This window comes from Bubalus kerabau, chromosome 14 (assembly GCF_029407905.1).
Source record: "Bubalus kerabau isolate K-KA32 ecotype Philippines breed swamp buffalo chromosome 14, PCC_UOA_SB_1v2, whole genome shotgun sequence".
NCBI lineage: Eukaryota > Metazoa > Chordata > Mammalia > Artiodactyla > Bovidae > Bubalus > Bubalus kerabau.
The window spans coordinates 24,520,818-24,533,299 of NC_073637.1; positions in this window are offsets into that span (position 1 = coordinate 24,520,818).

Here is a 12,482-nt window from a genome sequence, read left to right on the forward strand (position 1 = left end):
CACCAGCATGAACTTGTAATTATCCTGGGATAACGAGTTGCCAGTCCAGGTTCGATGCATGATACTGGATGCTTGGGGCTGGTGCACTGGGATGACCCAGAGGGATGGTACGGGGAGGGAGGAGGGAGGAGGGTTCAGGATGGGGAACACATGTATACCTGTGGCGGATTCATGTTGATATATGGCAAAACCAATAGAATATTGTAAAGTTAAAAATAAAATAAAATATATATATAAAAAATATTCAGCCATATTTTAAAATGGCTTGCATGCTGGGGGACGCTGTTTTCCATAAAGCAGTCAGTGAGAGGAGATGGGAACTGAAGTGACTGTTTAGGGCTCAGTGGGAGAAGGAGAGGGTGGGATGATTTGAGAGAGTAGCATTGAAACATGTACATTACCATATGTAAAATAGATAGCCAGTGGGAGTTTGATGTGTGATGCATGGCACGCAAAGCCAGTGCTCTATGACAGCCTGAAGGGATGAGTTGGGGAGGGAAGTAGGAGTGGGGGTTCAGGAGGGAAAGGACATATATATGTCTATGGCTGATTCATGTTGCTGTATGGCAGAAACCATCACAATATTGTAAAGTACTTATCCTCCAGTTAAAATTATTAAAAAGAAAAAAACGGATTTCTAAGAGGAGTGTTTTCTGAACATTTGTGTTACTGAATCCTATTTGCTTATTTGAGGACAGTTTTGCCCTTAAATCTACTAATCTACTAAGGGCTTTAAGTGCCCTTAAAGCCACTGATCACTTTTTAAATAGATTTCTAAAAGTTCCACCATTCTATCTTTTGCCTTTTGCCATTATTTATTTATTATTAGGGCTTTCCAGGTATCTCAGTGGTTAAGAATCTGCCAATGTAGGAGACACTAGTTCAATGGCTGGGTTGGGAAGATTCCCTGGAGGAGGAAATGGCAACCCATTCCAAGTATTCTTGCCTGGGGAATCCCATGGACAGAGGAGCCTGGCGGTCTACAGTCCATGAAGTCTCAAAGAGTCAGACATGACTGAGCAGCTGAGCACAATATTATTATTATTAAATTTGATTGTCCAAGTGTTGTTTCTGAGAAAATTCAAATCCCCTTCAAAGTCATGAAGCCTCTTAAAACTAACCATATATAGAATTATTTTTTTCCCTGTTGGAAAACAATTGGAAATAAATTGCCTGTTAACTATTGTTCCCAAGTAAATCCCACCAAGATCCCTGTGTTCCTTTCTCAGAAAGATAAATTTTGCATTATTGCAACAAATGACACGTGTAATGCCTGCACGGTTGCTGTGGAAATCCCTGTGCAGACACTGAGCTGGTTACTGCTTAATGTTGCTCCGGGAGAGAGGAGAGGGACCCGTCCAATGTGATGTGGAAGATTCACACTGCGTGTCAGCACTGTCAGTCTCAGAGAAGGATCTGGAAGGTGCCCCTGCCCCAGCTTTAAAGCAGGACCTGTTATCCACTTCCAGTGGTCAGTGTATTAAAAAGCAGGTCCATATAGTCAAAGCTATAATTTTTTTCCAGTAGTCATGTATGGATGTGAGCAATGGACTATAAAGAAGGCTGAGTGCCAAAGCATTGATTCTTTCGTACTGTGGTGCTGGAGAAGACTCTTGAGAGTTCCTTAGACAGCAAGAAGACCAAACCAGTCAATCCTAAAGGATATCAACCCTGAATATTCATTAGGACTGATGCTGCAGCTGAAGCACCAGTACTTTGGCCACCTGATGCAAAGAGCTGACTCATTGGAAAAGACCCTGATGCTGGGAAAGATTGAAGGCAGGAGAAGGGGACAACAGAGGATGAGATGGTTGGATGTCATCATAGACTCAATGGACATGAGTTTGAGCAAACTTTGGGAAATGGTGAAGGACAGGAAAGCCTGACATGTTGCAGTCCATGGGGTCCCAAAGAGTCGGACATGACTGAGTGACTGAACAACAACCCAGTGGTAAGGGGTTCTTATTTGTGCAGAAGCATGGAAAAAGGATAAAACGCACATGTGAAAGGACAAACCCAGATGGTGGTCTGTCCACGTGGACTGTTATAGCAAAGTACCCCAGACACAGACTGGGTGGCTTATGAACCACAGCAGTTAACATCTCATGGTTCTGAAGGTAGGAAGCCTGAGACAAGGAAGAGACAAGGGCACAAGTATGGCCAGACTTTGCAGAGTCCTCTTCCAGGTTGCTGGCTGCCAGCTTCCCACTGTATCCTTGTGATCCCAAAGAGGACGAGAAAGCTCTCTGGGGAGTCGTCTATAAGAGCACTAATCCCGCTCATGGTCCTCTACACTCATGACCCTGTGACCTCCCACTGTCTCCTCAGTGACCTCACACTGGAGGGGTAGGGTTACAACATGCAAACTGGGGGATGTACAGTGCTCGTCTTCGAATGCTGCAAAATGTGATTTTATGTGGAGGCTGAAGGAAGAGTAGAATAAACCCTGCAGAATGGTCTCTAGGTCCCTTGCTACCATGAGATGCCCTCCTTCTTGCTTATTTATGTGTTTAAAGATTATTTTTGGCTATGCCAGTTCTTTGTTGCAGTAAGTGCTCTTTCTCTGGTTGTGACATGTAGGATCTTAGTTCCCCAACCAGGCATGGAACCTGTGTCCCCGGTATCACAAGGCAGATTCTTAACCACTGGACTACCAGGGAAGTCCCCTCTTTGCTCATTTTAAAAGAGCCACAGTGAGGCCAGACTAAGAGTGAGAGAAGTCCCTGATTGTAACAGCCTGTCCTGTGAGGGTCAGTGCATTTTGCTTTGTGTGATGTGTAGCTTTTCTTATAATTCTTGCTTCGTCCACCTAAGCCAGTCTTGTCCTTATTATAGTGCTCCCTGCACCCCACTGCCAGCATCATTTCCAAACCCACCTTCAGCGTAGTCTCATTAACACTATCTGTAATTTTAATAATAAAATATGACATTCCTTAAATCCTAGACGTGCTTAAGTCAACACCTTGTATCTCTCCACAGCCCCTCTGAGTTGTGCGTTCCTTCGGAGATGGGCTGGCCTGTCTCACACATACTGTTGCTTCCTCAGTCCTCAGCTCTTGCCAGATTCAAGTCCTCAAATATCTGTGATGCGGGTACATTTGAGAGTGATAGTGAGTGTAAACACACAGTTCAAACTTTATATTTATTTTTATTGGTAGAATCCACAGATTCAAAAGTTTGGGGTGGGGAACACTGAGGTTTCCATTTTCATTGATTCCAGTTTATGGCTTGATCTTGCTGTCTATGAAAGAGACATAGACATAGTCTATGAAGGAGCCCAGGATTGTATGTGCTTAGTGGTTCAGTCATGTCTGTCTCTTTGCAATGCCATGGACTTAGCTCACCAGGCTCCTTTGTCCCTGGGATTCTCCAGGCAAGAATACTGGGGTGGGTTGCCATGCCCTCTTCCAGGGAATCTTTCTGACCCAGGGATCAAACCCAGGTCTCCTGCATTGCAAGTGGATTCTTTACAGTCTGCTGCTGCTGCTGCTGCTGCTAAGTTGCTTCAGTCATGTCCAACTCTGTGCGACCCCATAGAGCCACCGGGAATTGTATAGGAAAGTCCAAAAGGGATACCCACCGACAACCTGCTTCCTTTCATCATGGTATCCAGTGAGGTTCTGCTTCTGCTATTTTTCACCAAAGATCTGACCTGGAGCCTTGGGGAAGGAGCTCAGTTATAATAGAATCAAAGCATTTTATATGAAAATATTACTTGCAGAGTCAGTTTCAGAAACAGTTTTTATCCTTTTTATCCTATTCTCTAAAACTGGTCTGTAAATTACAGAGTGAGCACAATTATGTGAGAGCAAGACCAAGAAACTTACAGACCTCATCAACCACAAGAAACATGGAAATTTACCAGATTCTTATTTCCTTATGAAATGCACATATTGGCTCCAGTCATATGATAACACACAGATTAATGTTCAAAACATCTCAGGCCTGGCTTCTCAGTAAACACCTACAAGGTTATTTAAGTCTTTACTTCCATTTGTTTTCCTTTGTTTCATAAATACACGTTAATTTTATGCTTTAAGCATAAGAGTAGATTGTAGAATATTTTACATAAGTCCAATTCTTTATCTCTCCTTCCCTCCCTCCTTCCCTCTGTCCCTTTCTTTTTTATATCTATCTACCTATTTAAATCCCCTGGAAGGGGAAATAACAACCCATTCCAGTATTCTTGCCTGGAGAATTCCATGGAGAGAGGAACCTGGTGGACTACAGTTCATAGGGTTGCAAAAAGTTGGACATGGCTGAGTGGCTGAGCATGCACACACGTTTCTATCTGAAGCTCCAATACTTTGGCCATTTGATGCGAAGAGCTGACTCATTAGAAAAGACCCTGATGCTGGGAAAGGTTGAAGGCGGGAGGAGAAGGGGATGACAGAAGACAAGGTGGTTGGATGGCCTTGAGTGTGAGCAAGCTCTGGGAGATGGGGAAGGACAGGGAAGCCTGGTGTGCTGTAGTCCATGGGGTCACCAAGAGTCGGACTTGACTGAGCGACTGAACAACATCAACAATCAATCATCATCCATCTATCTATGTAAGTTTATCTTGAATTAGAAGGTCATGGGCATAGGGATGATATTCTCAGTAATCCTCCAAACAGTCAGGCTATAGTTATTTCAGTTTCTTAAATGCCTGTGGTAACTCGTTCTTACTAATCCATCTGGTCAACAGATTTTATTGGTATCAACACTTCTGTGCCACAAGTCAAAATTTAGTTTTAGCTTGCGTTTTCCATGAGAATCATTTTGTGGGTAATGGTGAGGAGGTGTTGAGGGAAACCCAGTCCAATTTGATAGCTCAAAGGCCAGGAAAATGAGTCACATTTCAAGCATTAAAGTGGAGCCTCAGGCCCTGAGCTCTAATTACTCCTAAATTGTCTCTAGCAGTGCCCCAAGTCTACGAACAGTGGGCATCAAACAAATATCTCATGGTTCCTGTGGAATATGCTTCATTCTCCTTTAACCAGACTCAGATGTAGAGTTCACTGCCAGCAACCTGTACCTCTCAGGTTTGTCTCTCTGTGGGAGGGACTGAGTTTCGTGAACAGCCCTCCCAGACACCCTGGTCTGGATCCACCAAGAGCATCCCCAGGCCCTTTACCTTGTAGACTTCTCTGCTGTCAGCTCCCCCAAAAGCTGGTGCTCTGGCCAACAGACTTTCTGCTTCCTTGGTTCATCTGTTCTGGGCTTAGCTATTTAACTGTGCCTCAGGGTAGTGTCAGCATTTACAACAATGGTTAACCTTTGCCCTGAAAGCAAACAGAAATAAACCAGCCCTGCACTTTCGGAGCACAGGAGAGGTGGACAGCCAGTTTCTACTTTGAGCAAAATGGAAACCTTCTCCACTTGGCAGATACAAAGGCATTTTAACTGAATCGGCTTTAACAGTGTTTAAGCATTTGCTCTTGCAAACGACTTAGCTATTCCTTAATCTCCTGGAGAATACCATGGAACATGGGGAGCTGGTTGTCCCCATGCAGTCATGCACACATACTTCATGGCACAGCTGCTGGCAACACGGGGGTGACTGTGTAGATGTGAAGGGTTGGGAAGGGAGAAGCATTTGATTTTAGGCATGAAACCTGAATTGAGATGGCTGTGACAGTTTTATTATATTCCTCCTTGGATGGTTCACCTCTTGGGTTGGAATCTTCCACCTGTGTCTGTGTGCCCTGGAGTGGAAAGGCCTCGCACTGTGACATCTAGTCACTTTGAATTAAACCCCTGCTATGAAACTGAGGGGCCTGGGGCTTTGGGAAAATGACACAACTTCTCTGAAGCTCCATTTTTTTCTTCTGCAAAATGGAGAGAATTTGTACCTTGAAGTTGCTGAAGGATTTAAAATAACACGTGAGTGTTTGGCAGCGAATTCCCTTCTCTCAGCAAAACGCAGTCCTTGTCCTCTTCACTGTTGTTCCTACACCAAAGAAACATCTAGGATCTTGATTTAATTTTTGATGTGAGACTGGATTAGTTCTCAGTAAAAAACCCCAAATTCTTACTGTAATTCTGAAAATGAATGGACTTATGAAAGTCACCAAGATGCTCTTGGAACACAGGAGAGCCTTCAAGGGGTATTGGCTTGGAAGGAATGAGCCCACAAAGGAACTCAAGAGTGAAAACAAAACAGAACTTAAGTGAACAAAACTCAATTTCACTCAGAATCACAGCTCTGCCCCTGGAGTTGCTTCAGGGAACATGGGGTGGACACGTTTTTCCTGCTGATCAAGAGCAAGGTGTATGACTGGTGATCATTATAACCTACAAAACCTGGTGTATGTTCTCAGCGCTCACCCAGCAGGTTCTGTAGCGAACAGAACCTGCAGTGGGCCTCTGCATGTCGGTAGGAGGCACAGGACATGGAGTTTCATTTCCCAATTTGCCCCATGAGGCAAGGGCCCCTCTGGGTGTCTTCTCTCTCTCTCAGGTGTTCTGGTTCCTGAACACTGTCTCATTTGGTAAAATTTTGACTTTGTTAAGCTGACATTTGATGTTGCTCAAAGTGCTTCAGCTATTTTGTTTCTCTCTTTAGAGGGGGTTGGCCATTGGTCATTGATAATGCCCATGACCTCTTGGAAAACTGGAAATTCTGCCTTAAAAAATAACCTTGGAATACAGTCTAGCATTTTTTTTAGTTTGAGCAATTTGACTGACACACACAGCTCTCCTCTCCTCTGGGCACTACCATAGAATTCTGTTCTGTGTGACTGAATTGTTCTTCTAAAAGTCAGGAAGGGTGGTTTGTGGAAGAGCTATTTTAAAAATATTTCATAACATGTTTGTTGAATGACCCTAAGGCTTAGAAAACTTGTCTAATTCTCCAGTTAAAACCAAGCATTAAAACTCTTTTCTTCAAGATGTGGTACATATATACAATGGAATACTACTCAGTTATATAAAAGAAAGAAGTAATACCATTTTCAGTAACTTGGATGAACCTAGAGATGATCATACTAAGTGCAGTAAGCCAGACAAAGACAAATATCTTATGATTCACTTATATGTGGAATCTAAAAAATGATACAAATGAACTTATTTACAAAAACAAAAACAGACTCATAAACATAAAAAAATAATTTATAGTTACCAAAGGGGAAACGACATGGGGGAGGGATAAATTACGAGTTTGGAATTAGCAGATACAAACAACTGTATATAAAATGGATACACGACAAGGTCCTACTGTATAAAACAAGGAACTATAGTCATTGTCTTGTAATACACCATAGTGGAAAAAAAATTTGTATCTACAATATATATTAAATTTATATAAATATATAAATTTATTATTTATTTATACATATATAACTGAATCACTTTGCTGTACCCAAGAAACCAAAACAACATTGTAAATCAACTATACTTCAATAAAAGAAATTTAAAGAACCTCTCTTCTTCAAAGGGGAGCAAAGATACTTTTGGAGGTGATAGGTTTATTGCCCTGATTTTGGTGATAGTTTCATGGGTATATGTGTGTGTCACTCATTGAATTGTGTACATTAAATATGTACAGTTTTTGTGTATCAATTACCTCTCAATAAAGCTGTCAAAAATAAATTAATTTGAAACTCTCTTTTAAAATTTCTATTATGTGAAATAAAGTAATAAATAACCTGGTAACCATGACTTACTATTTTCCCCAACTCGAGGAAAAAGTTCAATTTTAATAGTCTAGCCTATGAGCATGTCCATTATTGATTTTTTATACTCCAGACAATGTAGTTTGATAACAATATTCCTAACATGAGGTGTGAATATTGAGGTAGATTACCAAGGAAGTCTAGAATTTTCTTCATAGTCCAAGATGGTTCATTTGTGGCTCAGAGAGGGGGATTCAATAGCATTGTAAACTACTTCCAGTCCTTCAATTCTTGGAGCACTTTTACAACAACAAAAACATGTGTGTCTGTGTGTATGTGAGAGAGAGAGAGAGAAGAGGACCAGGTCTAATATTTTAAACTTAAAAAACAGATGCCTGCCTTGAAGTTCTGTTTGCTAATGTTAACATTTTTCAGGGAGATAGTTCATATTGTGTGCAGTTATAGCTGATTATGAAAGTAGAATGAACTTATGTCTAGACATGAACATTTTGCCTTTGCCTTTGCTTCTAGTGGTGCTATTTCTTCAGAAATTTTAATATAATGTGAATATAAACCTGCAGCTTACTTGTGTATCCCAGTTTGACCATAACACTGTCTGGCTGCTACCGTGTCTTGTCTCCTAGCTCTGTGATGACTGCTGGCTTTCAATTTTGTCTTTAACAGGTGTAAATGTGACTCTTTGGGGGGTATGGCTTGTAAGGAAAGGTAGAGTCTGAAAGATAAAAACCAATCTGCCTGACAATGAGGGGGCACAGGAGCTGCTGGTTCAGTCTTGGTCAGGAAGATCCCCTGGAGTAGGAAAGGGCAACCCACTCCAGTATTCTTGCCTGGAGAATTCCGTGGACAGAGGAGCTTGGTGGGCTCTGTAGTCCATGGGGTCACAAACAGTCAGATATGATTGAGCACTGCTTTCATTCCATTTAGATCACCATAGAGCCCTGAATGAAGTTCCCTGAGCTACACAGTAGGTTCTCATTAGTTATCTATTTTATACATACTAACAATAGTATAGATGTTTCAATCCCAATCTCCCAATTCATCCCATCCCCCCACATCCCCCTTGGTGTCCATACATTTGTTCTTTACGTCTGTGTCTCTATTTCTGCTTTGCAAGTAAGATCATCTATATTATCTTTTAAAAATATAAACCAGATCCTGTTACCTTCTGCTGACCATCCCATCCTGGATAGACACTACCCCTCTGCTTCTCTGTCCTTCCATCCTGGCTTTCCCCAGTCAAACAGCCCAGGGTCTTCTTTCTGCTCTACACTTGAACCAACCAATCTCATTCAAAGATTACAGTAGCTGTTGCCTCTGCTGGCAGGGCTTTCTCCATGCACATCCTCCAGCTCAATATCTCTTTCTCATTAAGATCTTGGCCTGAACATCACCTCCTCTGAGACCCCTTTCTCGGACATCCCCTGTAGGATGGCAGCCTCAGTAGAGAGTTGAGCCTGTCATTGCATCTATCCTGTGTGTTTATCAGATGGTTGGATGACATCACTGACCCAATGGACATGAGTTTGAGTAAACTCTGGGAGTTGGTGATGGACAGGGAGGCCTGGTGTGTTGCAGTCTATGGGGTCGCAAAAAGTCGAACACAACTGAGAGACAGAACTGAACTGAACTTACCCCATTAGGAACTTGTGCTTCATCCAGCCAGGCATTTCAAATGATGTACTCTGCATATAAATTAAATAGCAGGGTGACAATATACAGCCTTGACATACTCCTTTTCCAATTTGGAACCAGTCTGTGGTTCCATGTCCAGTTTGACTATTGCTTCTTGACCAGCATAAAGATTTCTCAGTAGGCAGGTAAGGTGGTCTGGTATTCCCATCTCTTGAAGAATTTTCCACAGTGTGTTGTGATCTACACAGTCAAAGGTTTTGGCATAATCAATAAAGCAGAAGTAGATGTTTTTCTGAAACTCTCTTGCTTTTTTGATGATCCAACAGATGTTGGCAATTTGATTTCTGGCTCCTCTGCCTCTTCTAAATCCAGCTTGAACATCTGCAAGTTCTCAGTTCACATACTGGCTTGGGAATTTTGAGCATTACTTTGCTAGTGTGTGAGATGAGTACAATTGTGTGTTAGTTTGAACATTCTTTGGCATTGCCTTTCTTTGGGATTGGAATGAAAATTGACCATTTCCAGTCCCGTGGCCACTGCTCAGTTTTCCAAATTTGCTGGCATATTGATTGCAGCACTTTAACAGCATCATCTTTTAGGATTTGAAATAGCTCAACTGGAATTCTGTCACTTCCACTAGCTTTGTTTGTAGTGATGTTTCCTAAGACCCACTTGACTTCACATTCCAACATGTCTGGCTCTAGGTGAGTGACCACACCATCGTGGTTATCTGGGTCATTAAGATCTTTTTTTGTAGAGTTCTTCTGTGAATTCTTTCCACCTCTTCTTAATATTTTCTGCTTCTTTTAGGTCCGTACTATTTCTATCCTTTATCAAGCCCATCTTTGCATGAAATCTTTCCTTGGTATCTCTTATTTTCTTGAAGAGGTCTCTAGTCTTTCCCATTCTATTTTTTTCCTCTTTTTCTTTGTATTGATTATTTAGGAAGACTTTCTTATCTCTGCTTGCTATTCTTTGGAACTCTGCATTCAGATGGGTATATCTTTCTTTTTCTCCTTTGCCTTTAGCTTCTTTTCTTTTCTCAGCTATTTGTAAGGCCTCCTCAGACAACCATTTTGCCTTTTTGCATTTCTTCTTTTTGGGGATGGCTTTGATCACTGCCTCCTGTACAATGTCACAAACCTCTGTCCTTTTTGAGGCACTCTATCAGATCTAATCCATTAAATCTGTTTGTCACTTCCACTGCATAATTGTAAGGGATTTGATTTAAGTCATACCTGAATGGTCTAGTGGTTTTCTTTACTTTATTCAATTTAAGTCTGAATTTGTCAATAAGGAGTTCATGATCTGAGCTACAGTCAGCTCCTGGTCTTGTTTTTGCTGACTGAATAGAGCTTCTCCATCTTCAGCTGCAAAGAATATAAAAAATCTGATTTCAGTATTGGCCATCTGTAATGTCCATGTGTAGAGTCTTCTCTTGTGTTGTTGGAAGAGGGTGTTTATTATGACCAGTGCATTCTTTTGGCAAAACTCTTGTTAGCCTTTGCCCTGCTTCACTTTGTACTCCAAGGTCAAACTTGCCTGTTACTCCAGGTATCTCTTGACTTCCTACTTTTGCATTCCAGTTCCCTATGATGAAAAGGACATCTTTTTTTGGTGTTAGTTCTAAAAGATCTTGTAGGTCATCATAGAACTGTTCAACTCAGCTTCTTCAGCATTAGTGGTTGGGGCATAGACTTGGATTACTGTGATATTGAATTGTTTGCCTTCAAAATGAACAAAGATTATTTTTTTGTTTGTTAAATGACTCTAAAAAACACTTAATTATTCCATCAGTTAATTCTACTGATGTTCACACAGATACAAAATAAAACCTTTTTCTTTAAAAATAATATACACTCTTCATTTTAATTTATTAGACTTGGGTTGTAGCATTCCAAAATCCTACTTACAGAGAAAGCCATAATTAATATGTGGCCTATTTCATTTTATTTTCACAGAAGAATAGTGCAAACCTTTTCATAATTGGGATATGTGACATTTCCTTATAGAGCTTGTTTTTCCTATTTTGAAGCTTGACTAACTTAAATGCTCATAACCACAGTTTGTCTGTAAAATAAGAAGAAACCAAAAATGTACAAACAAACCTCTCAATCCTTTGTAACACTGCAAAGATGGGCTGTTAACAGCCACAGCTTAGCTCATGTTCTCACACCAAGGTCATCTTCAGCTGCCTTGGTTAAGAATAAATTGATTGACAGTTCTGAACCAAATGCGCTGGAGGCCCATGTTCTGAATTTGCATGCTTGCTATGCAGCCTTGGACTAGCTGCTCTAGCTCAATTTCCTCAACTGTGAAATGGATTCAATAAACAGTATCTTCAAAAAGATAAAACTGTGGCTGAAATAAGCCTTATGCTAATGATGGCCTGTCCTGACAGATTTCTTGTCCTCTAAGTTCTACCAGCCCTAAGAAATGCTATTTTGTGGGAAAAAAAAAAAAAAAATCCATCAGATTTATTTTCGTTCAGTTCAATTCAGTCGCTCAGTCGTGTCCAACTCTTTGCGACCCCATGAACCACAGCACGCCAGGCCTCCCTGTCCAACACCAACCCCCGGAGTTTATTCAAACTCATGTCCATCGAGTCAGTGATGCCATCCAACCATCTCATCCTCTGTCGTCCCCTTCTCCTCCCACCTTCAATCTTTACCAGCATCAGGGTCTTTTCAAATGAGTCAGCTCTTCATATCAGATGGCCAAAGTATTAGAGTTTCAGCTTCAACATCAGTCCTTCCAATGAATATTCAGGACTAATTTCCTTTAGGATGGACTGGTTGAATCTCCTGGCAGCCCAAGAGACTCTCAAGAGTCTTCTCCAACACTACGGTTCAAATTTATTTAGGTTGAAACTTTTTGTTCAGAATAGCATGGATCTCAATGAACACATGAAGATGCAGTAATGGTGAAAAATCTCACCATGGAAAACCTAAGAGCTGCAGAAGGACATCTAAGTGGTGCTGAGGCAAAACCTGGGGCTCAGTTTTATGTAAGGAGGGCGCCTGCCTCATGAAAGGTGGTGATGGACTTCCCTGGTGCTCCAGTAGTTAAGACTCCACAATTCCAGTGCAGGGGGCACCAATTCGAACCCTGGTTGGGGAAGATCCCATATGCTGATTGGTGCGGCCAAATCGTGAAGGAAAAAAAAAAAAGAAAAAAAAGAAGGAAGAAAGAAAACAAAAAGTGGTGAGATACCTGGGTGACATCCTCGCCTGG